This window comes from Chiloscyllium punctatum, chromosome 31, assembly GCF_047496795.1.
Source record: "Chiloscyllium punctatum isolate Juve2018m chromosome 31, sChiPun1.3, whole genome shotgun sequence".
Taxonomy (NCBI): domain Eukaryota; kingdom Metazoa; phylum Chordata; class Chondrichthyes; order Orectolobiformes; family Hemiscylliidae; genus Chiloscyllium; species Chiloscyllium punctatum.
In genome coordinates, this window is record NC_092769.1 from 53,686,419 (window position 1) to 53,712,616 (window position 26,198).

The 26,198-nt window shown below is 45.5% G+C and overlaps 1 long non-coding RNA gene across 1 annotated transcript; it reads left to right on the forward strand.

The window, feature by feature from the left end:
- The first annotated feature begins 5,886 nt into the window (after positions 1-5,886).
- On the forward strand, positions 5,887-25,063 carry LOC140456831 (uncharacterized). Its single transcript, XR_011953168.1, has 3 exons — positions 5,887-5,992; positions 15,169-15,275; positions 24,939-25,063. It is a non-coding gene; the product is annotated as an uncharacterized lncRNA (long non-coding RNA).
- Positions 25,064-26,198: the final 1,135 nt, after the last annotated feature.

Genomic DNA, 26,198 nt, shown 5'->3' on the forward strand with positions numbered 1-26,198 from the left:
CCCTCCCACTAACCCACTGAGTCAAACTGCCTCACGTGGTGTTCCCGGTTTTTGTCCAAACCTACATCTTTCTTCAATCTCATCTCATGTCAGGCCTTATCAGAGCTCATCTTGACCCTTTACCCTAATCTCAATAAACCATAGAGTTTCCAACTCTCTTTTCTCCTCCTCCTCATCAGTCCTCCTCACCGATTCACAGACATTTTTCCATGTTCTGTCTTTTCTGGTTATGTCCTTCTCTCCCATTCTGTGAAAAACTGACATTTGACCTCACGGTTGTTGGAAAATCCTGCTCCATCTCCACTCTCCCTTTCCTTTCTGAATTCCTTGCATTTGGTGTCCCTCATGGATCTATCCTTGACCCCTCCTGTATCTCACCTACATACTGCCAGGAGGTGACATTGTGCAAAAGTACCATGTTGGGTTTCACATGTACACTGACGATGCCCAGCTCTCACTCCCCATCATCCCTCTCCATTACTCCACTCTTACTCAGTTATCAAACTGCTTACCACATTCCCACTACTCGATTAGCTGCAGTTTCCTCCAATGAAACATTGTAATGGTTAAACCCGTTGCCTTACAACTTCCTTTCCCTAACTGCTGAGTCTCTCCCTCTCACTGGGAACTATGCAGCAGAACTAGACTCTTCACAATATTTCTGTTATATCTGACGCGAAGCTGACCTTCTGATTAGACATCTGCACAATCCCAAATACCAGGAATTCCAATCTCCAAACCGTTACTTATCTCCTCTTCACCCTAGCTCCATTGCTACTGAAACCCCTTACCCGTCTCTGTGTTGCCTTAAACTTGTCAAATCCAAAGCAGAACCCTTGATTCTGTGACTGGCTCAGAATCTGGTTTCAGACTCCCCTCTCAGTGTTTACCCTCAGACTCATCAGTATTTATTCTGTCAAACCCCTTAAGAACCTGGTGGTGCGGTCTGATTGTAGATGGTGGAAATGGCAGAGGATGATAAGACCATAAGACCATAAGACATAGGAGTGGAAGTAAGGCCATTCAGACCATCGAGTCCACTCCGCCATTCAATCATGGCTGGTGGGCACTTCAACTCCACTTACCTGCATTCTCCCCGTAGCCCTTAATTCCCCGAGACAACAAGAATCTATCAATCTCTGCATTGAAGTCATTTAGCATCCCGGCCTCCACTGCACTCTGCGGCAATGAATTCCACAGGCCCACCACTCTATTGCTGAAGAAATGTCTCCGCATTTCTGTTCTGAATTTACCCCCTCTAATTCTAAGGCTAATGATGTGTTGTATCTGGGTGGAAGGTAAGGACTTTGTGGGGGGTGGTCTATCCTTGTTGCAGTTGGAGGTGTGGGTTTCAAAGGCAGAGGTGCAGGAAGTGGAGTAGATACATTAGATGGTATTGACCACATGGGAGGGGAAATTGCAGTCCTTGAAATACGGGGCCAATTGGTATGTTCTGACTTCACTGGAACAATGCAGTAAGCATGAGACAGATGTTAGCCAGGGAACAGGCTCGTGTGTTAAAGTGGCAGGCAGCTGGAAGTTCGGGGTCTAATTTTGCAGCAGAACGTAGATCATCAGTCGTCATTTTTGCCACCTCCACTGAGATGCTTCCAGACACAGGTTCCTGTCCCCTCCTTTAACAGCTATGCACACTCCCAGCCAGATCTTGATCCACTCCTTTTTCTTTCCAAATGTTCCAGTCTCTTTTTGGGTTCTGTCCCTGCCTGTTATTTACACTTTAAACCCTATCTCCTGCAATACAAATATCTGCAGGTTAGTTGAATTGGTCAAGCTAAATTTCCCATAATATTCAGGGATGCGTAGGTTAGGTGCATTAGTCAGGAGAAATATATAGAAGTCGGGTAGGGGAATAGGTTTGGGTGGGATACTCTTCGGAGGGACGCTGTGGACGTTTTGGGCCGAATAGACTGTTTCCATGCTGTCAAGATTCAAATTTTCCCAGCTCCCATCCGATCTGAGGAAGGGCCACTGGACAGATTTCTGTTCCCAGATGCTGCCAGACCTGCTGAGCTTTCCCAGCACCTTCTTCTTGTTGTTCCTGATTGACTCCATCCATGCACCTTCCAGGTTTAATTCAGACAGGGAGAGGATCCCACCAGTAACCTCACAATGGGGTCCAGCTGATAGGTGGAAGGTTCGGACAAACAGGAAATGGTGGTGGGACTGGTAGGCCAAGTGTAACCAGCTGGTCATCCAAACAATGGGAGTGAATGGGGGCGTAGCCAAAGGAATGACACGTCACCAGTAACTCTGCCTGTGCAGTGCCACGTGACTCGGCCGTAGGTGAATGTGGGAGATGCCAACAGGGAAGGGAAGAGTGGCATTGGAGACGAGAGTTAATGAGTCACTTTAGACTGGGAAGTTTTAATTACACTCTGTGCGGTTCGTAAGTCTGAATTAGAAACTCTTAGTCCCGCGTTTGCAGCAGATGGGAAAATGGCTGCGGCCCTTAGCCGGTGATAGGCCCTGGGATATGGCCACCATCTTTATTGGGGGCAAGGTACAGGTGAGGTGCATGTGCATGTCCCCTTCCTAGGATAGGGGGTGCGATTTGAAGAGAGCATTTACACATCAAGCACATACCAAGAGAAAAGTATGTCTTTATATTCTTCTTGCACTGACTGAGAGTTTTGTTTTGTGAATTCATTTCATAGGATATTAAATCAGAATAATTGGGATTGGGATCTCAAAAGCAAGTTTTTACAGTCAATGAGTCATCAGGATCTGAATATCATTGGCATTTAACTGTGGAAGGAGAAGGTTTTGTCTGATCTGTTTGTGCGAAAATATCTCCAATATTTTTGTCAAGCAGAAAGATGTATAAATTCATTTTCGTTCACCCTTTGGGTATGTCCTGTGTTATGGGCCCTGCAGCAGAGGAAGGAGATATTGGCCTGCGAGGGAGCACAGAGTTATCCAGATTACACCTCGTCTCTTTGTAAGAACTCTCAGATTTAGACCCGATAACACACTTCATGATGTTAACCTGGAAACTTCATATTTTCAGTTACCTGCAAACTTCCCAGTAAAAGTCCTTTTGGACTCAAATTTCAGTACTTTTTCAGGTGGAATATTTCAGCTTCTGACAACTGTCTGTTCATTCAGAAACTGCTGAGGTCCATGTTGACTCTGGGGTTACAAAGGGCTGAATTGAAAGATGAGGTGCTGTCCCTGAGGTCCCATTGAGATGCATTGGAACAGTACAGGAGGCTGAGGGCAGTGTAGGTATGAGCAGACAATGAAAATAACAGGGCTGCACTGTGAGGGCTGCTTGGCTCAATGAGTGTGTTTTGGAGTTGGGTGTAAACAGACTGATGTGAGACAGGGAGAAGGTGAAGCTGAAACTCCGTTTTAGTTCAGGCCGTTCAGAAATTCACGGTCCCAATGGGAACAGCCAGTATTTAAGTGATAGCTGCGGAGTACTTGTTAACAGTTTTCAAAGTACTTTTCCTGAGGGCAGTTGAGAGTTAACCACAGTGCTGTGGGTCTGGAGTCGCATGTAGGCCAGACCAGGTGACGATGACAGTTTCCTTCCCTACAGGACATTAGTGAACCAGATGGGTTTTCTAACAATCAACAATAGTTTCATGGTCATCATTCGCCTTTCCATTCTAGATTGTATTGAATTCCGATGCTGCCATCAGCCATGTTGTGATTCTAACCCGAATCCTCAGAACACTGTACTTATCACTCATCTGGCAGGAATACCATGAAGCCATTGCCTCCCTTTTTAGCAATGTTTAAAAGAAAGTTCCATCATTCTACGTGTACAATTTGAGATAAAATACTGCAACGTCCATGTGTCAGCCTCTCCAAAAGGTCAATCAACAGAAATTTGTTTGGGGGTGAAATATTTCACTTTTTTGGGCCAGTTTATTAAACAAAAATGAATCTAAATAAAAATCTTAACCCACGGACATGTAATTTCTGAAGCCGGAGGGGGATTACAGAGACAGGGAGGGTTGTGGAGCCAGAGGGGGATTGTTGTCCAAACATCACTGTGGTGTACATGGACTGCAGCATTTCAGGGAGGCGGTTAACCACCACTTTCTCCAAGACAAGTAAAGATGGCAAATAAATACTGGTCTGGGCAGCAATGGCAACCCCCAGTGAATAAAACCAAGCAGTGACCTCTCTGAGCTGACTTGCTGTGAAGTTAAAAACCTCTCTGGAAATGGAGTGGGCAGAGAAGAGAAACAGTGACATTTCACAGCTGCCCTCAGAGAGACCTCACCCTTGGATGCACTCAGAGCCGGGGATCAGCTCAGTGAGTTTCAGTCTCTTCAAATATCAATCTTAGTTGATTTTATTTTATTGAATCTACAATCGTGAGTCAGGTGAGGATTTCTTTTTAATGTCTTAGGGTCTATTGATTAAATGTTTAAGATATGAAACGTAAGCATTAAGTTATTCACGGGCAGTATTTTTCGAGCAGTAAGACTGTGCCTTTGTTTTGGTCTGTAGATTGTTAAGGCGGAGAGATGGCCTGTTGTAGAGTGGCGTGCTGTTCCTGTCGGATGTGAGAGATTAGGGAGAGTTTCAATGATCCTGATGATTGTCTGCAGCAAGTGTGATTGCAAATCCTGTTGGAACGCATGGATTGATGGAGGAGTGATTAAAGGCAGTGAGGAATTGACAGGAGCCGGGGGTGTGATAGGTCGCAGTGTCCGGATTGCAGGATATTGCAGATACAGTCAGGTAGATGGGTTACCTCCAGGAAAGCTAGGAGGGGTAGGTCGGTACTGCCACAGGAGGTCCTGTGGCTGTCCCTCTCTCAGACAAGTATACTGTTTTGGAAAATGTAGGTGGTAATAGACTTTCAGGGGAATGTAGCAATGACAGCCAAGTTACTGGTACTGAGACTGGCTTGGAACATAATGTGAGATATATCCAGTTCCACACGATCGATGGTGATAGGGGACTCTCTAGTCAGAGGCACAGACTGCCGTTTCTGCAGCTGACAGTGAGACATCAGAATGGGTGGTGCTGCCCTGGTGCCAGTGTCAAGGATGTCTCACAGAGGGAGAAGAATATTCTCAAAAGGGAAAATAACCAGTGGGAGGACATTATACATTGGTACCAATGGCATAGGAAGGGGAAAGCATGGGGTCCTGACGAGCAGGGAGATTTGCTCGTGTCACTCGGGAGGCATTAATGCAGTGAGGGAGTCGGGGTAATCCTAAAGAGATAGTGAGCAAAGAGGTGAGCCTGACGCTGGTACTGTTCACCGGTTAGACTGTCAAGGCAGGCAAGAGCAAGTCACAGAATGAGGTGCGACGGACCAGTTGCGCTGCATTTATTTCATTGCAAGAGACCTGGCAGATCAGGCAGGTGGGCTCAGGGTATGGTTTTGAACATGGCAGCAATATTACAGCAATTACAGAGGCATCACTCAGGGATGGATAGGGCTACCAGCTTAATGTTCCAGGGTATAGATGCTTTAGCAAGGATAGAAAGGGGACAACAGAGCAGGGAGAGAGGTGTTTTTGATTAGACATAACATTATGGCTGGGCTTCGGGAGATTATTCCTGGGAGTACATCCAGGCAAGTTGTTTGGTTGGTACTGAGAAATAAGAAAGGAATGACCATCTTACTGGGATTGTGTTGAAGATTCTCTCCAATCGTCAGCGGGGAATTGAGACACAATTTTACCAGGAGACCTCAGTTATCTGTAAGAATAATATGGCTGTAATGATAAGTGGTTTTAATTTTATCAACATGGCCTCGGAGTGCTGTAGTGTTAGGGGCTTGGATGGAAAGGTATTTGTTCAGTGTGTACGACAACATTTCAGATTCAGTTTGTAAGTTGTACCTACTAGAGAAGGAACAAAGCCTGACCTGTTTTCTTTATTCATTCACAGGATGAGGCTGTCACTGGCTCGGCCAGCATTTATTGCTGTGTTTACCCAGAGGGCAGTTAAGAGTCAACCACGTTGCTATAGATCTGGAGTCCCATGCAGACCAGACCAGGTAAGGATGGCATTTTCCTTCCCTAAAGGTCGTGAGTGAACCACATTGGTTTTTCCAACAATTGACAATGGATTCCTTGTCATCACTAGATTATTTTTTCCAGATATTTATTGAATTCACGTTCCAAAATCTGCCGTGATGGGATTCAAACCCGGGTCCCCAAAACTTTATCTGGGTCTCTGGATTAACTATCTAGCGATAATTTCACTCCGTCATCACTGCCTCTTAGGAAATTAGGCAAGGTGAGTGACTGAGGTATCAGTGGGGCAGCACATCAGCACCAAAGATCCCACAGTATTGTGGCTCAGTGGTTAGCGCTGCTTCCTCAGCTCCAGGGACCAGGGTTTGTTTCCAGTCTCGGGCGACTATCTGTGTTCAAGTTGGCACATTCTCCCCAGTGTCTGTAAGGGCTTCCTTCAGGTGTTCCAGTTTGCTCCCACAGTCCAAAGATGTGTAGGTTAGTTGGATGAAATAGAACATAGAACATAGAACATTACAGCGCAGTACAGGCCCTTCGCCCTCGATGTTGCGCCGATCAAAGCACCCCTAACCTACACTAAGCCACTATCCTGCATATACCTATCCAATGCCCGCTTAAATACCCATAAAGAGGGAGAGTCCACTACTGCTACTGGCAGGGCATTCCATGAACTTACGACTCGCTGAGTGAAGAACCTACCCCTAACATCAGTCCTATATCTACCCCCCCTTAATTTAAAGCTATGCCCCCTTGTAATAGCTGACTCCATACGTGGAAAAAGGTTCTCACTGTCAACCCGATCTAACCCCCTAATCATCTTGTACACCTCTATCAAATCACCCCTAAACCTTCTTTTCTCCAATGAAAACAACCCCAAGTGCCTCAGCCTTTCCTCATAGGATTTTCCTACCATACCAGGCAACATTCTGGTAAACTTCCTCTGCACCCGTTCCAGTGCCTCCACATCCTTCCTATAGTATGGCGACCAAAACTGCACACAATATTCCAGATGCGGCCGCATCAGAGTCTTATACAACTGCAGCATTACCTCAGGACTCCGGAACTCAATTCCTCTACCAATAAAAGCCAGTACGCCATATGCCTTCTTCACTGCCCTATTTACCTGGGTGGCAACTTTCAGAGATCTGTGTACATGGACACCAAGATCCCTCTGCTCTTACACACTACCAAGTAGTCTACCATTAGCCCAGTAATCCATCTTTTTATTAATCTTACCAAAGTGAATCACTTCACACTTAGCTACATTGAACTCCATTTGCCACCTTTCTGCCCAGCTCTGCAGCTTCTCTATAGAACATAGAACATAGAACATAGAACAATACAGCACAGAACAGGCCCTTCGGCCCACGATGTTGTGCCGAACTTCTATCCTAGATTAAGCACCCATCCATGTACCTATCCAAATGCCGCTTAAAGGTCGCCAATGAATCTGACTCTACCACTCCCACGGGCAGCGCATTCCATGCCCCCACCACTCTCTGGGTGAAGAACCCACCCCTGACATCTCCCCTATACCTTCCACCCTTCACCTTAAATTTATGTCCCCTTGTAACACTCTGTTGTACCCGGGGAAAAAGTTTCTGACTGTCTACTCTATCTATTCCTCTGATCATCTTATAAACCTCTATCAAGTCACCCCTCATCCTTCGCCGTTCCAACGAGAAAAGGCCGAGAACTCTCAACCTATCCTCGTATGACCTACTCTCCATTCCAGGCAACATCCTGGTAAATCTTCTCTGCACCCTCTCCAAAGCTTCCACATCTTTCCTAAAGTGAGGCGACCAGAACTGCACACAGTACTCCAAATGTGGCCTAACCAAAGTCCTGTACAGCTGCAACATCACCTCACGACTCTTGAATTCAATCCCTCTGCTAATGAACGATAATACTCCATAGGCCTTCTTACAAACTCTATCCACCTGAGTGGCAACCTTCAAAGATCTATGTACATAGACCCCAAGATCCCTCTGTTCCTCCACCTGACCAAGAACCCTACCATTAACCCTGTATTCCGCATTCTTATTTGTTCTTCCAAAATGGACACCTTCACACTTGGCAGGGTTGAACTCCATCTGCCACTCCTCAGCCCAGCTCTGCATCATATCTAAGTCCCTCTGCAGCCGACAACAGCCCTCCTCACTGTCCACAACTCCACCTATCTTTCTATCATCTGCAAATTTACTGACCCACCCTTCGACTCCCTCATCTAAGTCATTAATAAAAATTACAAACAGCAGAGGGCCCAGAACTGATCCCTGCGGAACTCCACTTGTAACTGGACTCCATGCTGAATATTTACCATCTACCACCACTCTCTGACTTCGACCGGTTAGCCAGTTTTCTATCCAATTGGCCAAATTTCCCTCTATCCCATGCCTCCTGACTTTCCGCATAAGCCTACCATGGGGAACCTTATCAAATGCCTTACTAAAATCCATGTACACTACATCCACTGCTCTACCCTCATCCACATGCTTGGTCACCTCCTCGAAGAATTCAATAAGACTTGTAAGGCAAGACCTACCCTTCACAAATCCGTGCTGGCTGTCCCTAATCAAATCCGTGCTGGCTGTCCCTATATCCTGCTGTAACCTGCCATATCCTTCCTCACTGTCTACAACTCCTCCGACTTTCGTATCATCCGCAAACTTGCTCACCCAACCTTCTAACCCTTCCTCCAGGTCATTTATAAAAATGACAAACAGCAATGGTCCCAAAACAGATCCTTGCGGAACACCGCTAGTGACGGCACTCCAAGATGAACCTTTGCCATCAACTACTACCCTCTGTCTTCTTCCAGAGAGCCAATTCCTAATCCAAACCTCCAACTCACCCTCAATGCCATATCTCTGTATTTTCTGCAGTAGCCTACCATGGGGGACCTTATCAAACGCCTTACTAAAATCCATATATACCACATCTACCGCTTTCCCCTCATCTACCTCCTTAGTCACCTTCTCAAAGAATTCAATAAGGTTTGTGAGGCACGACCTGCCCTTCACAAAACCATGCTGACTATCCTTGATCACATCACTCTTATCCAGATGTGCATAAATCCTATCCCTTACAATTCTCTCTAAGACTTTGCCCACAACAGAAGTGAGACTCACTGGCCTATAGTTACAAGGATTATCCCTACTCCCCTTCTTGAACAAGGGAACCACGTTTGCTAGACTCCAGTCCTCTGGCACTACTCCTGTCGACAAAGAGGACACAAAAATCAAGGCCAATGGCTCTGCAATCTCCTCCCTTGCTTCCCAGAGAATCCTAGGATAAATACCATCAGGCCCAGGGGACTTATCTATTTTCACCCTTGCCAGAATTTCCAACACCTCTTCTCTACATATCTCAAAGCCATCCATTCTACTTATTCGTGCCTCAGTATTTATATCGACAACAATGTCCTGTTCCTGAGTGAATACTGACGAAAAGTATTCATTCAGCGCCTCCCCAATCTCTTCAGCCTCCACACGCAACTTCCCATTACTATCCTTGATTGGACCTATTCCTTCCCTAGTCATTCTTTTATTCCTAACATACCTATAGAAAGCCTTAGGGTTTTCCCTAATCCTACCAACTAAGGACCTTTCATGTCCCCTCCTTGCTGCTCTTAGCTCTCTCTTCAGGTCCTTCCGGGCTACCTTATAACTCTCAATCGCCCCTATTGAACCTTCACGCCTCATCTTTACAAAGGCCGCCCTCTTCCGTTTAACAAGGGATTCCAACTCCTTATTAAACCACGGCTCCCTCACACGACCCTTTCTTCCCTGCCTGATAGGTACGTACTTATCAAGGACACTCAATAGTTGCTCCTTGAACAAGTTCCACATATCAATTACGCTCTTGCCTTGGAATCTACTTTTCCAATCCACACATCCTAAGTCATGCCTCAACGCATCATAATTTCCCTGCCCCCAGCTATAACTCTTGCACTGTAGTACACACTTATCCCTCTCCATCACGAGAGTAAAAATCACCGAATTGTGGTCACTGTCCCCAAAGTGCTCACCTACCTCTAGTTCTAATACCTGGCCTGGTTCGTTACCCAGAACCAAATCCAGTATGGCCTCACCTCTTGTAGGCTTATCTACATATTGTGTCAGGAAACTCTCCTGCACACATTGCACAAACACTGACCCATCTAACGAACTTGAGCTATAGCTTTCCCAATCAATATCAGGAAAGTTAAAGTCTCCCATAACAATCACCCTATTACTGTCGCTCTTCTCCTGAATCATCTTCACAATCCTTTCTTCAACGATTCTATGACTATTAGGAGGCCTGTAAAAGACTCCTAACAGGGTGACCTCACCTCTCCTATTTCTAACCTCCACCCAAACTACCTCAGATGGCAAATCTTCGTCCATCTTCCTTTCCACCGCTGTAATACTATCTTTGACAAGCAAAGCCACACCCCACCCCTCTTTTGCCCCCACCTCTGACCCTACTAAAACATTTAAACCCTGGAACCTGCAACAGCCAATCCTGTCCCTGATCTAGCCATGTCTCCGTAATTGCCACAACATCGAAGTCCCAAGTACCAACCCACGCTGCGAGTTCACCTACCTTATTTCGTATACTTCTGGCATTAAAGTACACACACTTGTTAAATTTCCCATAGTGTCTAGATGCAGTATATGAGCTTTTGGGATGTGCAGGCAAATCTCTGCCTGATGTGAAAAGATCCTTTTGGGATCTTGGACAGAGGTCAGAGGGAGGTGTGGCCGCATGTTTTACATCTCCCATGGCGGTAAGGGAGGGTCAAGGGTTTGGAGGGTGGGTTGGTGGGAGGGTGTGGACCGAACAAGGGAGGTGCAGCAGGAATGGTCTCTGCGGAACACAGATAGGGGTGGGGAGGGAAATATGTCTCTGGTGGTGGGGTCTGACTTTAGGTAGCAGAAATAACAGAGGTTAATGCGCTGTTTCTGGAGATTAGTGGGGTGGAAGGTGAAGACCGCAGGGTTATATCCTTGATTGTGGCTGGACGGGTGGGGTAAAGGCGGAGGTGCGGGAAGTGGAGGGTATGTGTTGGATGGCATTGTTGATCAAGTCAGAGGAAAATTACGGTCCGTGAAGTAGGCCTTTCTGGGATGTCCTGGAGTAGAATCCAAAGAGATGAAACAAATATATCAATGACAAAAGATTAACTAGACCAGAGAATAGGACCCCTTAAAGGTCAACAAGGGTGTCTATGGAACCACAGGGGGTGCGAAAGATATGCAAATATTTCACTTCATTTTTACTGGATAAGTATATGGAAGCTCGAGAGTTTGGAGAAATAAAGAGAGATAACTTGAAAAGTGTCCATGTTACAGAGGAGGTGGTTCTGGATGTCTTAAATCGCATCAAGGTGGATAAAGCCCTGGAACCTGATCACGTGTATCCTGGAAAATTCTGGAAATCTAGGGAAGTGATTGTTGGGCCTCTCCTGAGGTATTTGTATTGTTGATAGCGACAGGGTGAGGTGCCATTATTTTTAAAAGGTGGTAAGGAGAGGCCGTGGAACAAGAGAACAGTGAGCCTGAAGTCAGTGGCAGGGAATTTGTTGGAAGGGATTCTGAGGGACAGGATATCCATCTATTTGGAAAGGTAAGGAATGACAGGGAGAGTCAATATGGCTTTGTACATGCACAATTGTGTTTCACTAACTTGAGTGAGTGTTTTCAAGTGACAAATAAAATTGATTAAGCCAGGCGGTGAACGTTTATATGGACATTCAACAAGGTTCCACAAAGCACCTGGTTCGCAGGGTTAGATAACATGGAATGCAGGGAGAGCAAGCCATTACAAAACTGCCGTGAAGGTAGGAGACAGAGGATGATGATGGAGGGTTGCTTTGCAGACTGGAGGCCTGTAAGCAGCAGGGTGCTGCAAGAATGGACATTGGGCCCTTAAATAAATGACTTGGATGTGAATATATGAGGTATGGTCAGTAGGTTTACACAAGACACCAAAATTGGAGGTGTAGTGGACAGTGAAGAAGGTTGGTTCAGAATACAACAGGATCTTGATCAGATGGACCATTGGAGCAAGGAATGGCAGATGGAGTCCAATTTAGATAAATATGAGCTGTTGTATTTTGGAAAGGCAAATTAGGGCAGGACTTTTACACTTATTGATAAAGTCCTGGGAACGTTGCTGAACAAAGGGACCATGGAGTGCAGGTTCATAGATCCTTGAAAGTAGAGTCACAGGGAGGCGGGGTAGTGAATGCAGCATTTGGTATGCACCTCGTTATTGGTCAATGCATTAAATGCAGCTGTTGTAACATCATATTGTGGCTTTCCAGGGCGCTGATTACAGCTCTTCTGGAATTATGTTTTCAGTTCCAATCTCCCTGTTCTTGGAATAATGTTGAGAAACTTGAAATGGTTCAGAAAACATTTGCAAGGATTTTGCCAGGGTTGGACGGTTTGAGCTATTGTGAAAGGCTGAATAGGCTGGGAGTATTTTCCCTGGAGGGTGGGAGACTGAGAGATGATCTTATAAAATCATGAAGGGCACAGATAAGGTGAGCAGTCACAGACTTTTTCCCAAGTTCAATGGGTCCAGAACTAGAGGGTACAAGCTTAAGGTGAGGGAAAAGATTTAAAAGGGATCTAAGGGGCATCTTGTTCATGTTGAGGGCATTGCATGTATGGAATGAACTGCCAGAGGAAGGGGTGGAGGCTGGTACAATTGCAGCATTTAAAAGGCATCTGATTGCGTACATGAAGAGGAAGGATTTAGAGGGATGAGGGTGAACCGCTGACAAATGGGACACCATTAACGCTCTCCGTTATTGGTCAATGCATTGAATACAGAAGCTGGGACGCCATATTGTGGCTGGACAGGACATTGATTAAGCCACTTCTGGAATTCTGTTTTCAGTTTGAATTACTCTGTTCTTGGAAGGATGTTGTGAAACTTGAAAAGGTTTGGACAAGGTTTACAAAAACGTTGCCAGGATTGGATGATTTGGCCTATGGGGAGAGGCTGAATAAGCTGGGGCTATTTTCTCTGGTGAGTCAAAGACTGAGAGGTGACTTCATGGAGATTTATAAAATCACGAGGGGTGTGAATAAGGTGAGCAACCGAGGTCCTATTTCCTCAGGTTAGGTGAATCCAAAACTAGAGCACCTGGGTGGTGCTCTAAATTGAGAGGGGAAACATTTAAAAGGGATCTAAATGGCAATGTTTTCAAGCTGAGTGTGGTGTGTGTATGGGAGGGGCTACCAGATGAAGTAGTGAAGGCTGAAAAATAACGACATTTTCAAAGGCTTCCAATTGGGTACATGAGTAGGAAGGGTTTTGATGGATACAGGCCAAAAGCTGGTAAATGGGAATCCATTAGTTTAGGATTACTTGTTGGCACGGACGAATTGGACCGAAGGTCTGTTTCTTTGATCTTAATAAATTAAGATGCATTCCTCTCTTTTGTGGAAAGCTAGCTGAAGCACAGATAATTATCCTTGGAGCTGAGAAGGTGAAGCAGTGATTTCGATCTCGTACAGATTTGGTTCCAAGATCTTGAATTTGCAGAGAGAGAGAGGAATTGTTAATACTGTCACAATTTTTCGTAACTACTTTCAAGTAATTGGCAAATAATACAAGGTGAAAATGTGAACACTATTTTACTCAGTAAGTTCTGAGCATCTGGAACAGTCTGAACGACACAGATTCAGCAGGTATTCTGAAACAGACTTGGAATTTTACTTTTTAAGGAAAGATTTGGGGGACTATGGGCACATGGGAGGGGACTTGGCACAGATTTGCAGTATCTCCAGAGGGAGTGAGTACAGCCCCAATGGGCTGAATAGTCCCCAGGCCCTGTTCTCTGTGATACTGCACCATTCACTGTGAAAGATGAAGCTCATCCCAGGGCAGAGTGAGGGATTAGCCCTCCACTCTCATCACAATGGGGCCCGGCTGATTGACGGCAGCTCCAGACCAATGGGAGGAGAGTCATTGAATGAGGGGTGTGGCCAGCAAGACAACACCTGTCGATGAGCTGTGCAGGTGCAGTGTCACTGTTTGGGGTTGGGAGAGACAGCAGAAACTGAGACAGAGGCTGTGGGACCTGAATTACAAGCTCCTGGTAAATTAGAACCAAAAGAACTGTGGAAGATGTAAATCAGAAACAACAACCAGGAGGTTCTGGAAAAGCTGAGTAGGTCTGGCAGCATCTGTGATGAAAAATCAGAGTTAAAGTTTCAGACCCAGTGTCCCTTCCTCAGGACAGATGTTTCTGAGAAAAAAAGTCAGTTTAAGTGCAGAAGTTAGTGTGGGGGGCGGATAAATGGAGTAAAGGATAGATGGGGATAGAGTGAGAAGAACGGTTGGGTAAAGGAGTGGATAAAGTTCTGGCTGGGGGAAGGTGATTAGCTGTTAATGGAAACTGTTAGTGGCTAACCATAGGTAGTGTGTAATGGCAGGCTGTGAGAACAAGTCCTGGTGTGTGGGGTAGGGGCTTCGACATGAGGTTATTAACCTATGGTTAGCCACTAACTGTCTCCAGTATAAGCTGTTCCCCACCTATATCACTCCACGATTGGAGTTGCCGAGGACACAAACCTTTGGAATATCCTCCCTAAATCCCTCTCTCCGCCTTAAAGATGTATCTGAAAATCGTTCTCTTTAATCAACATTTCCATCATTCATGAAGCATTTTAGAAGATTTGTCAATGTGAAAGGCTCCATACAATGCAGATAGTTGTTGTTATTGTCTGACATCAGGAAAAACAGGGAGGAGCCCTCTCTCACTCATACCTTACGAACAACAGCAAAATCAGGAAGCACTGAGCATGCTCCAGCCCACAATGGGCCTCGGATAATTGATGTCAGCGCAGGACCAATAAGAGTGGGGGTACGGGGGCTAGAGGTGCTAGTTGGTCGTTCAACCAATCGGAGTGAATGAGGGGCGGGACAATACTCATCCACGTGATAAACTTCACTGACAGCACAGTGTTGTTGTGACCAAGGCATTGGAAATGTGTGAAGGTGAAGGGTAGGGGAAAGGAAAGACATATTGACCAGGAAGAGAAGGAAATTTTCATGGTATGGGATGAGAGGTTTTACAGAACTTAGTGCACATTGTAAAACACAAATTTGAAAATCCAAATTCTGCACCATATTCCCTCCCTATGATGCATTTTGCACTACCTGAAATATTAACTGTGTGTTTCTCCCTCCACAGATACCAGTGATCAATGCCAAAGCCCCATTGCCTGTGGAGAAGGTGATGTTTGACTTCCTTGTACAGCTGCAGTTCGTGTGGTGAAGGTGCTCCCACAATGTGTTTGGGTAAGAGCTGTTATATATTATTTACTCAGCGACAGTGAAGAGTTGACAATGTGTGTGCAAATCAACGACAGTTTTTTTTTATCATGTTTATAATTCCACAGAAATACTATTGAGAACTTCTGACATAAGGCCACAGCTTGGGATATTAGGTCAGGTGATCAAACGAATTGCCAAATAAACAGGTTTTCAGGAATACCTTAAAGGAGGAAAGCAGGTCTGAGGGGGTAAGGGTGGGAATTCCAGACCGTGTTGCCTTGGCAACAGTAGAAACAGCCAGACAGGTGAAGCAATGAATAAACACATCGTTGGGATTCTGAAAGAAAATGAGTTGTCGGGGTTTCACAGGTTGTGTGGTGCAGGGAGACAGGGCTGTTCACAGCCAGGAATTACATCAAGGATGAGAATTTTAAATTATTGCTTGTTTATAGGAGCCTTTTGATAGATCAACAAGTTTTGGTACAAGTGAGCACTTGGGCAGTAGGGTTTTAGATACTCTTGAGATTGCATGTAAGTTGAATGTGGGAGGCTGGCCAGGAGTGTGTTTGGATAATGAAGTCTGGAGATAACACAGGGATGGACAAGTATTTCAGTAAATGGGCTGAGACTCGGGTGGTGTTGGGTGATGTCACTAATGTAGGAATAGTGCTTTTGGAGTTGGCCTGCTCCTCCTCCTCATCACTCCCCCTCCCCAGTTCACAGATATTGTTCCTTGTTCTATCTGTCTGTCTTTTCTGATGATGTCGTTCTCTCCCATTCTGCTACAAACTAATATTTAACCCAACCGTTGTTGCAAAAACCTACACCATCCCGACTCTCCCTTAGCTTTCTGAATTCCCTGTATTTGGTGTCCCTTAAGGATCTCTCCTTGGTCCCTCCTGTTTCTCACCTACATACTACCAAGAGGTGACATCGTCCAAAAGCACCGTGTTAGTTTCACATGTACACTGACAATGCCCAGCTCTCCCTCCCCATCATCCCTCTCCATTACTCAGTTATCAAACTGCTCATCACACTCCCACCAAGCGATTGGCTGCAATTTCCTGCAACGGAACGTTGCAATGGTTAAACCCATTGCCTTCAGTTGCTATTACAAATTACTTTCCCTTACTGCTGAGCCCCTCCCTCTCCCTGGGAACTGTCTGAGGCAGAACCACACTCTTGACAATATTGCTCTCATATCTGACCCCAACCTGACCTTCTGATCAGATATCTTCACAATCACAAACACCAGGAATTCCAATCTCTTAAATGTTGCTTGTCTCCACCTGACCCCATCTCCATTGCTACTGAAACCACTGACCCGTGCCGGTGTTGCCTTAAAGTTGACGAATCCAAAACACAACCCGTGATTCTGCGACTATCCCAGAATCTGGTTCCAGACTCCCTCTTGATGGAAAACATTCACTCAGTATTTACCCTGTCAAACCCCTTGAGAATACGACATGTTACAATGAGATCCCCTCTCATTCTTCCCAAATCCAGTGAGTAGAGTCCCAACTTCATCAGCCTTTTCTTAAAAGATAATCTCTGCAAACCAGGGTTCATCCCAGTCAATTTTTTGTGAAATGCCTCTGATGAAATGATGTATTTCCTTAAATAAAGGGACCAAAACTTCTGTCATCACTCCAGATGTGGTCTGACTTGCACTTTATAAAGTTACTCTCAGGTATATACTCCAAACAACTCCCTTTAAACTTGCACAGATATTGTTGGAAATGCTCAGCATTCAGCATCTGTGAAGAAAAATCAGTTAAAGTTTCGGGTCTGGTCACCCTTCCTCAGATACATTAAGTCTCATTTCTTTTCACAGATGCTGCTAGACCTGCTGAGCTTTTCTGGAAACTTCTGTTTCTCTTCCTGGTTTACAGCGTCTTCAGTTGGTTTGGTTTTCATATCCTTTAAACTTGCCATCTCTCCTCTAGAATTTGTCATTTCCACTTTGGAAAAAAGATTCACATTTGTTTGGACTCTCCTACCCCGGGAAAAAAAGAAACCATGTCTAGTCACCCTATCATTGCTCCTCATAATTTTATAAAGTTCGATAAAGCCACCTAAACTGTCCAGTGCTGCAGGGAAAAAGACTCAGCTTATTCAGCTTCTCCCTATGGTTCACATATTCCAATACTGGCAACACCCTGGAAAAGCTTTTCTGAACTCTTGCAAGTTTCCCAACATCTTTCCTGTAACAGGGAGACTGGAATTGAAAGCAGTCTGGGGATTCCAAAAGTGGCCGAGCCAATAAACTGTACAACCGAACCATGATCTCCCAACTCCTATCCTCAATGCACTGCCCAATAACAGCTAGCATACCGCACACCACCTTCACCGACCTGTCGACCTTCAACCACACTTTCAAGGAACTATCAACCCACACTGCACGGTCTGTTTGTCTGTCAACACTTCCCAGGAACTTGTCATTAAGAGGTTGAGTCGTATTCTGGTAACATCTTTCTGAAATCAGGGAGACCACAATTGAATATAGTATTCTAAAACTAACCTCACCAATGCCCTACTCAGCCACAACGTGACCTCCTAATCCCTATACTCAGTGACAGAATCCCGACAGTGTGGAAGCAGGCCTTTCGGCCCATGAGACCATACCAACCATCGGAACAGCATTCCACCCTAACTATGTAACCTACCATTACCCAAAGCTCATCCAGCTAACCTGCATGTCTTTGGATTTGTGGGAGGAAATTAAGAGAACCCAGAGAAAGCCCACGCAGACACACAGGGAGAATGTGCAAACACCGCACAGACAGTGGAATCGAACCAGAGTACATTTATGGATCAGCACATTTCATTCAATGTTAGTGTCCCAAATGTCATGTTCAGCACCTGATCTCCCTGAAACTCTGCTTTCCAAGAACTATACAGTTGTTCTGAGCCCTTCAGAGGGAAATAAGGTGAGGAGGAGAAAACGTGAACAGGGTTGAGTTTTAGATCTATAAAATAACTCTCCATCTTCCCCCTCTGTTCCCCTATCTCCCCACGCTCTGTCTGCTCCCCCCGCTCTGTCTGTACCTCCCCTCTGTTGGCCTGTTCGCCCCACCACCCCCCCGTTAGTCTGTCCCCCTCCCTCTGTCGGCCTGTTGTCCCCCCCCCTCTGTCGGCCTGTCCCCACCGGCCTGTCTCTTCTCCCCCTCCCCCAATCGGCCTGTTCTCCTCCCCCCTCTGTCAGCCTGTTCGCCCTCTCCCCCCCAACCCCGGTCTGTTCCCCTCGCCCTTTCTGTCAGTCGCAACCCCGCCTCCCACCCCCCGTTCCCCTCCTCTCTAATCCCACTTTCTGTCCAGACCCGGCTCTGTGCCACCACTCTCTATCCCCCCCCACTTTCTTTCCTCATCCATTTCGGTCCCACCCTTCTCGATCTGGCTACCCTCCCTCCCAGTCCCCTAGTTCTGTACTCCCCCACTGCAGAGCAAATATCTTGTCTATTTACCCTGTCCATTCCCAGCCTGATTTTAAAAATCTCTTTCAGGTCACCGTTCAGCCTCTGACGCTCCACGGAAAACAGCCTATCCAACCCTGGCAACATGCTATAATTCTTTCTGATCTCTTTTAACGTTTATTAACATCCATCTGATAGGAAGGAGAACAGAATTCTATGGAATATTGATTCGGCAACTTTTGCAATGTCCTGTACAGCCGCAATGTGATCTCCCAATCCCTATACTCAATGCTCTGACCAATAAAGACAAGCAGACCAACTGTGGCCTTCACTATCGTATCTAATTGCTACTCCACTGTTAAGGAACTATGAACCTGCAATCCAAGGTCTCTGTTTAACAGCACTCCCCAGGAACTTACTATTAATTGTATAAGTCCTGCTAAAGTTTGCTTTTCCAAAATGCAGCAGCTCGCATTTTTCTAAACTGAACTCCTCAGCCCATTCACCCATCTGATCCAGATCCTCTTTTACCCTGGGGTAATCTTTTTCACTGTCTACTACACCTCCAATTTTGGTGTCATCTGCAAACTTACTTACAATACCTCTTATGTTCACATCCAAATCATGGATATAAATGACAAAAAGTAATGGATCCAGCACCGATCCTTGTGACACTCCACTGGTCACAGGCCTCCAGCCTGAGAAGCACCCTCTGCCTTCTACCTTCGAGCCAGTTCTGTACTCCATGCGATCTAACCTTGCTGACCAGTCTCCCATGAGGAACCTTGTCAAACACATTACTGAAGTCCATGTAGATCATGTCCATGCTCTGACCTCAGCAATCCTCTTTGTTACTTCTTCAAAAAAACTAAGTCAAATTCATGAGATATGATTTCCCATGCACAAAGCTGTTATTAGTATCCAGGATTTAGCTCTGTACATTGGAGTCTGCGTTGCCCAGTTATAGGTGTTCATATTCTGGATGAAGTTCAAGTACACCAGCATTTTGTCAGTGACTCTGTATTGAGTCTTGTTAATGTCACCAACACAGGTGAGTTCCTTTTGAAAGGCAGTCCCTGTCTCCCTTGCCCACCAGGAAATAGTGTAAGTGTCCTTACCTCTGGACCAGGAGGATCAGGCTCAGAGTTGAGTAACAGCATCTTTGAAGAGGCTGATTAGTAAACCTGCCCAAGCCACCAGGCCATACTGTCTCCCAGCTGTCCCTGCCTGAGTCTCCAAACAGAACCATCCTGTAGTTTCTCTCCTGTCAGACCCCCCCATTGCTCAGTTTGTCCAGGATCCCCTCCTGCTGCTGCACGGATCCTGTCCCTCACTGACCTGTCCATCCACCAGTGTTCTGCACATTCATTCATTGTTTACAATCCGTTATCCCAGTCCTCCAGCCCCGCCCCCTCCCGTCCATACAGACGGCTCAGTGGTGAGCACTACTGCCTCACAGCACCAGATACCCGGATTCGATTCCGGCCAAGGACGACTGTCGGTGTGGAATTTGCGCATTCTCCCAGTGTTTGAGCGGGTTTCCTCCGGGTGCTCCGGTTTCCAACCACAATCTAAAGATGTGCAGGGCAGGTGAATTGGCCATTCTAAATTGCGCACAGTATTAGTTAGGGGGAATGGGTCTGTGTAAGTTACTGTTTGGAGGGTCAGTATGGACTTGTTTGGCCGAAGGGCCTGTTTCCATAATGTAGGGATTCTGATATATTGGTTAGTAGCTGATGTCAATCACCTGGACCCCTGTATGATTGGGAGCAAGTGCTGTAGGAGGGGACACAAGTGCACGGGCGCAGTGCTGGCCAATTGTGGGAGGAAGCACTGTATACGTCAGTGCCTGGGAAGGAGGCTGTGGGTGTGAGGGATTAACCTGTCATTAGCAGCTTCATCCCTCTGGGAGCAGGACCCAGGGGAATGGCCCCTTTCTTGCTACCCTGACATGTGATCAGACTATCAGTGGTGCAGCGTTTTGCAGAGGTTATAAGAACTCTTGTGAAGATTCAGGTTTGTTATGGAAAGGAAAAAGTATGGACCTGCAATTAGAATTCTAATTTGGCTCATTTTAGTAAGATGGTATTTGGCCAGAGTGTGCAGGAAGCAGTGGATGCGGGATGGTTCTCATCAGGAGCTAGGAAACTGAATTCGAAGAGATAGTGTGTGAGAACTGGGTGTGGAGGAAAGGAGTGGGGGGATTGGTTTGGATTTCAGTTCAAAGAAGAGAGAAATTGTGAGTCTGAGGTTTAAAGCTTTGGGGGAACAAGGAAACCACAGTTTAATACTACAATTGTCTTATGAATTTCCATCCTGTATTAACAGTGGTAACTTGTGTGCTCTGTTGTATGGTACTGAAAGGGTGGAGTTGCGGATGAGAAATACAAATTGAACTTCATGTTCAGATGTGATAGTTACTTGATCCGTGCCGATCTGAATATCATTGGCCTTTTCATCTGGAAGGAAAGGTGTGCATTCTGTCCGTGGGCGAATATTTCAAATCTCAGTGTGACTGCAAAAGTACTGAGACACAGCCAAGTTCATGTCAGCATGGTGAGTGTGGAGAGCGAGTTCATTTGTTTTTGAAAGTCTGAAAAAGCATGGCACCTTTCCCAGGAACAATTAAGCCACAACTTTGCTTTGTAGAAGGACAAGTCTTTAATTAACCATGCACCCAGAAAGACACAAGGATACCTGCACCATGGGGAACACTATGAAAACGGGATTGTTGTAAAGGGGTTCATTCTCGATCATGGATTGTAATCCATTGGCATTGTCCCGTCGGTTCCAGCCCCGCGGGGAAACACTGGAAATATGATGAATGTAATGTAGGTTTCAGTTATTAAACTGTAAAAATTGCAGAACAATTTACAAGGATGTTGCCAGGGTTCAGGGGTCTGAGTTATAGGGAGAGGTTGGACAAGTGAGGATTTTATGTTTAGAGCAGAGGAAACTGAGGGGGTTCTTTTTTAGAAGTGTATAAGACCATGAGAGGCCATGGATAAGGTGAATGCAATCAGTCTTTTTCCCAGGAATTCAAGGATTGGACGGATTGATTGGATCAGTTTAAGGTTAGAGGAGAAAGAATAAAAGGGAAGCTGAGGGGCAACTGTTTTACACAGAGGGTGGTATGTATATGGAATGAGCTGGCAGTGGAAGTGGTTCAGGCAGGAACACTCACAACAGGTAAAAGACATTTGGACAAATACATGGATAGGAAAGGGTCAAAAGCAGATGGGCCAAGTGCAGGGAAATGGGGTTAGCGTGGATGGACATTCTGGTCGGCATCGACCAGTTTGGGCCAAAGGGCCTGACTCTGCTGTAGGATTCTACAACTCCTAAGTGCATCTGCTATTTCTCCCACTAACTCTGGTATCCTGGGATGTATTCCATCAGGGCAATGAGACCTGTCTACCTTTAACTCCATTAGCATATCCAGTTCTAACTCTTTCACGATAATGGTTATTATCTATGTCCTCACCCTCCTTAGTCTCCTTATCCATTACTGCCATGCTCTTCGTATCCTCCACTGTGAAGACTGACTGCTGTGTACTCATATTTCTGAACCCTACTGGATAGGAATAACTAGGCACAGAACTCTTAGAGGTCTTCTTTGATTCTTTATTGATGAAACATGGCAGTTACATGGGTAGTGTACATGCAAAAAACCTCAGGCAGGATCAGGTAACTCCCCGCTTGTCCCATGTACAGCTCCCAGTCTTATACCTTTGTGGTTTGGGACTTTGAATCGAGACTGTCTCTCAGTATTATCTCCATGGCAACGGCAGTAAGAAAGTCTAGTTCAGTTCAGCACTGTGTGGTTAAACCACACACCCTTCCCCCACGCCCCCGTGGCTCCCTCAGCATCTGACAGGCACTTCAGTTTCAGTGGGTTATCTATCAGGATTCTGATGTGGAGGAGCTGATGGTGGGGTGGACAATGTTAAAAACCACACAACACCAGATTATAGTCCAACACGATTATTTGGAAGTACAAGCTTTTGGGGTGTTCTGTGATTTTTAACTTGATCAGGATTATCTCGATGGTAACAGTTAAGTGCTTCAACAATTACAGAGGTCATATGTTCCCCACACAATAGGTTCCCCTCTAGCAGTGTAAACTGCTATTCTGTCCCTAGGGATAGCTATTCATCACTTTTCTCCCCCAATCCCATCTCGCTTTCTGTTGATCTTTAAAGTTTTTCTAAACTCCTCGTTTCTCCTTGGTCTTTGCCAATCTGTATGCATTCTATTTCAGTTTGATAGACTCTCTTATTTCCTGAGCCACCCACGGCAGATTATTCATTTTCCTACTGTCCTTCTTTTTCCCTGCTATATAATTTTGCTGAGCACTTCAAAAAATTGCTTTGATATTCTTGCACTGTCTGTCAACCTTCCCACCATAAAGTCTTTGTTTCCAGTCTACATTAGCCAACTCCTGCCTCATCCTATTGTAGTCTCCTTTTGTTTAAACACTGGATCTTGGGAGTGGATCTAATCTTCCAGCTTTCCGTCTGTGTTCTAAGTTCAACCAGACTTATCAGAAGCCTTTTATCAGATTACGAGGGGAGGCGATGTTTCCTGGGAGTTTTGGGTTTCATTGTCAGTGACCTTGGCTTTGTAATAAAGTACAGGTTAGATATTCACAACAGCGTACTCTGCACGGTGTGAATGTACGACGCAATCTAAAACCATAAATCACTGTCTCCCTTCAGTTTAAAATTGCAAAATCATTATCTCCTACACGCTTCCTCACTATCTAAGTTTGGAACGCTACTCCACCTGACTATCTGTCATTTTCCGAAAATCTCCTTTGGTGAAGATGGTGATTTTTGGATTGAGCTTTCCAGTTCTTACCGTAAGAAGATAAGCACTGGGCACAGGAGAGGCAATGCAGCCCTTCGAACCAGCTCCACCATTTAATACGGTGATGATTGAGCTCACATCGGTCTCAACTGGATTTTCCCGCCAGCTCTCTCTCACCCTTCAACTCATTGCAAATTCAACATCTGTATCTCTTCATTAAATTGACTCATTGTCCTGGCATCCACCGCATTTTGAAAAGGGAATTCCACAGATTCACAACACGTTCAGACAAGTACATTCTTCCTCATGAGAATAGAATAGAGTCCCTACAGTGCAGAAACAGGGTATTCATCCATCGAGTCCACACCAACCTGTGATGAGCATCCCATTCAGACACACTTGCATTTCCCATGGCTAATTGTCTAACCGGCACGTGCATGGACACTGTCAGCAATTTAGCATGGGCAATCCACCTAACCTGCATATCTTTGGACTGTGTGAGGAAACTGGAGAACTGCACGAAACCATGCAAACATGGGGAGAATGTGTAAACTCCACACAGTCGCCTAAGGTCTCTGATAATGTGAGGCAGCAGTTCTAGCCACTAAGCCACCTCTGCTTTAAACCTACTTTGCCTTATTAACCTCCCTAGCCGCCAATTCGCTGAATCTATGTTCCTTACGTCAGAAATCAGGCTGTCTAAGCTAATGTCTCAGTAAATCCCAGTGACAGCCCACATGTCCCGTGTGTCTGAATGGGGATCCGATACACAACATCCTCCATCCCACAATTTTCATTCACGTTCCAGACACATGGCTCCAATGGCTGCATGAGGACTGTAACTCTCAAATTCTGAGGCAGGGACCGCACGTCTGTGGGGAAACCTGGCACTGCACACGTACAGAATGTGGGTGGGTTTTGGAGCGTCTGCTTTGGGGTAACTAGTGGAAAGTATTTTACACTGTGATTGTCTGGAGGAGGAACGTATTTGCTTGTAGTATGATCTGTCGGAGGGTCAAAGTGTCACCACACCCACATGGTACCAAGTTACATTCCGAATTTGTCATAACACTGGAATCGACCAATGAGAAACAAAGAAGGATGTGACCCATTCTCTCAGACTGAAGATTCCTCTTCTGTCCAGGATCTGCCACCTCCTTTTCTGTTTCCTTTTGTTTCATTCTGCTGTTACATTATTTACTTGCAGCAACTGAAGGGAAAGGAAGTGAACCCAGAAAGGGTGCAGAGTATAACCAGGGACGGGAAGTGGTGTCATAGACGTGTTTATCAGTAACACCATGAGAATGTAGAGGGTGTACATTAGGGGTAGTTAAGTCAGAATGGTGGGAGAGAGTAAATGGGCTGGAGGGTTACAGCTTTGGGGGAAGAAAGGGGTAAACGATATTCTAGAGAAACTAGAATTGCCTGTTCTGAATTTCTAATCTGTACATATTCCTTTATACAGGGTGCTAGATGGTGAAGATTTGCAGACTGAAATCTCAACATCTTGTGACGATCGTGATAAAGTTACCCAGAATTTGAAGAACCAAAGATTGAGAATCACTCGGCCAAAATCCTGCAACACTCTCCTCCCGGCATTGTCGGTCTCTCTGCGCCAAATGGACTGTGAATGGTACAAGACAGCAGCTCACTACCATCTTCTCAAGGGTAACTATAGATGAGGAATAAATGTTGGCTGAGCCAGTGATGCCCATATCCTAGAGATGTTTTCTATCTCTAGTTGCTGAAACCCAATTGATGTTACTGCAGGATGATGAGGGATGCTGAGTGCATCCTCCAGGAGGCAGCACCATCACATTACCCCCGCCTACACCCATACAGTAACACAACAACATCACTGGAACAAACGGTAGTGAAGCCAAAGGAGGACTTAGATATTGTTCTTTGAGCTAAAGTCGTGAAAGGGGATTAGAACACAGCAGGAACAGGAGATTGAGCTGGATGGTTAGCTGTTTCCCCTTGAATCGTGGATCAGGATTGAAAGGCCGAATGGCCTCCTGCTGCTATCTCCCAAGTATGTATATAGCGATGGAGCCGGGGTAGGAAGAAGTAAGCAGGGCAGCGATTCTCCAGGAGATTGTACTTCCACATCAGTGTTCAGTGAGGGATGGTTTGATGAATTTTATTTAACATTTGTCTTTAACACAAAGTTTGTGAATTTGGTTTTAAAATATTGTAGCTGTTTATTCCACAATAAATAAAACTAAAAGAAAAGAAATATAATATAATCTGATAATCAGTTTTTAAAAATTACAAACGCCTTGTAAAACAAAATCCTGTCTATTCCCGGACGCCATCACTTTCCAGTTACTCAAACTCCAGGGAAATATTCCCTCCCTTTCTGAACCATTGGTTTGATTTAACTGCTTTTGAGTTCTCCTTCAGTGAGCTGTGAAGTGTTCTATTTCCCTCCCATTACTGCTACCCAGAAGTGTTATCTTAGATTACAGATTAGATTATATGACAGTGTGGAAACAGGCCCTTCGGCCCAACAAGTCCACACTGACCCACCGAAGCAATACCCACCCTGACCCCTACATTTACCCCTTACCTAACACTACGGGCAATTTTAGCATGGCCAATTCACCTGACCTGCACATCTTTGAACTGTGGGAGGAAACCGGAGTACCCGGAGGAAATCCACGGAGACACTGGGAGAACGTACAAACTCCACACAGTCAGTCGCCTGAGGCGGGAATTGAAC